A 2,469-nucleotide genomic window follows, 5' to 3' on the forward strand; every position below is an offset into this window, starting at 1 on the left:
GGAGGCTGTGTCAGCTGACATTACTCTGCCAATGAGCCTGAAACAGTGGAAGCAGGCAAGAAGCTGCCAGAACACCTTCAGAAGATTTTTGGTGCATTTCTTTCTTTCTTCTTTTCTTTTACCCCCCACTTATTTAAGATTCATTTTTAATTGGATATTTTATTTATTTACTTTTCAAATGTTATCCCCTTTCCTGGTTTCTCTTCCACAAACCCCCTATCCCATCGCCCCTTCCCATTTCTATGAGGGTGCTCTCCTTCCCACACACCCATTCCTGCCTCACTGCCCTAGCATTTCCCTGCACTGGATGAAGGGCCCCCCTACCTTTGGTGCCAAATAAAGCCATCCTTTGCTACATATGCAGCTGGAGCTATGGGTCCCTCCATGTGTACTCTTTGGTTGGTGGTTTAGTCCCTGGGAGCTCTAGAGGGTCTAGTTGGTTAATATTGTTGTTGTTCCTATTTGCTAACCCCTTCAGCTCCTTCAGTCCAGCCCCTAACTCTTCCGTTGGGATCCCCATGCTCAGTCAGACAGTTGGCTGCGAGTATCCACATCTGTAATGCTCAGAGCCTCTCAGGAGACAGCTATATCAGGCACGTTTCTTTCTATAAATTCATGGCAAAAGGTTGACTATTAAGGAGGAAAACCAGGAAAGGAGATAACATTTGAAATGTAAATAAAGAAAATATCTAATAAAAAAAAGAAATGGAGAGGCATATAAATTCATAATAGGACATTCCACAATATTCTATCTCTTCTGTCACTATGAACACTAGACAGTTGAGAAGAGGTTTCCAGTGCAGCTCCAGCTAAAACAATTAATTTATGCAAATGAGTATTTTGACTATTTTTGTACTCCATATCTTCCCTTTCTCCTCCCCTGTACTCTCCTCCCACTACTTTTCTTTCTCTCCACATGGTTCTTTCTGTTTTCATGCCACATGAGAACATTTTATATATTAATAAATATAAAAGATCCAGAAATGAGAAAAACTGGGGATATTTATTCTGAATGTGGCTTATGTAATTAACTTGAAGACCTATACTTTCATGCATTTCCATGAAAAAAAAATGCAATTTCATTCTCTTTTATGGATGAATAAAACTCCATTAAAGACATTCTCAGATAAAGTAAAATTAAAAGAATTTGTCATCGGAATTTTATCACCATAGAATGTATAAAGCAAACTATTCAAACATAATGGACAATTCTGAAATCTTTGGGTAAAAAAGCACAGTCACCAAGATGGCTCAGTAAATAAAGGCACTTTTTACACCAAGCTTGATGACTTAAATCCAGTCCATGGAGCCCACATTGTTAAAGGAGAAAACCAACACACACAAGGTGTTCTCTGAACTCCACACACATACTATGGTATACACACACACATGCACACACACATGCACAGTGGCACACATACATGCATACATGCAAAAAAGAACATCAGAATGTGCAGAAATAAAATAATATAAACTGTGTGTTTACTTTTTACCTTTTTCCTTTTCTTTTTTTTTTCTTCTTTACATTTTTAGGTTTTTGCTTGTTTGTTTATTTGCTTGTGACATTACCTCACTATGTAGACCAGTTTACATTAAAATTTGCTACACAGAGATAGCTGACATCAAACTTAACATCCTCTGGTTCCACTTTATTGAGTATTGGGATTACATGTGTATACCAGCACGCCCGTTTTTATGAGTTTCTTTAACAGATGTCACCAAAGAATGTTATATCACCATCTGATGTGGCAGCCAACATATGTAGGGAAATGCTCAAGGAAATAATATCTTAAATTTCAGATAAGTTTATTTAAAAATTCACTGAACATAGAGAAGGAAAAATATTGATTTCAGCAGGGACTTCCTGTTCTATTGCACAGTAGGTAAAGATGAAGTAGTCACACTTTAATACATATACTATACATCATGATTATTGGCCCACTTTACATTTTCTCTTAATCTTTGTGGCATATATAAATGATGAGATAAACAAATTATACTGTGATAGGGAATAAAGTAAACAAATGAAAGACTAGTATTGGTGCTTCACAAAAAGTGGTAAAATATCAGCACTAGTCTCCAGTGAGAAGTTCAATATAGAACAATTAAGATGTCAAAGTAATCCATAGGAAAACATCAAGACAAAAACAAGAGGATGAAAATAGAGTGAACAAGCCCACCATAACATAATGGCAAACTTAAACCCTAACATCTCAATTCTCCAAAAGTCATGTTCTACTTTTTTCAATTAAAAGACAAAGTAAGAAAATATGACTCAATTATATGACTCAATTATAATTTTGGTTAGGGATAACCCTAACCAAAGACTAGGAATACATCCCTACTATCCTAGCTACTAGAAAAGCTAACACAGGATGGTGGTAAGTTCAAGACCTGACTTAGATAGCAAGTCCAAGGTTAGTCTAGGTAATTTAGGAAGCCCCTGGAAAAATGGAAAATAACGAAGAT

Source organism: Mastomys coucha, chromosome X (genome assembly GCF_008632895.1).
Source record: "Mastomys coucha isolate ucsf_1 chromosome X, UCSF_Mcou_1, whole genome shotgun sequence".
NCBI lineage: Eukaryota > Metazoa > Chordata > Mammalia > Rodentia > Muridae > Mastomys > Mastomys coucha.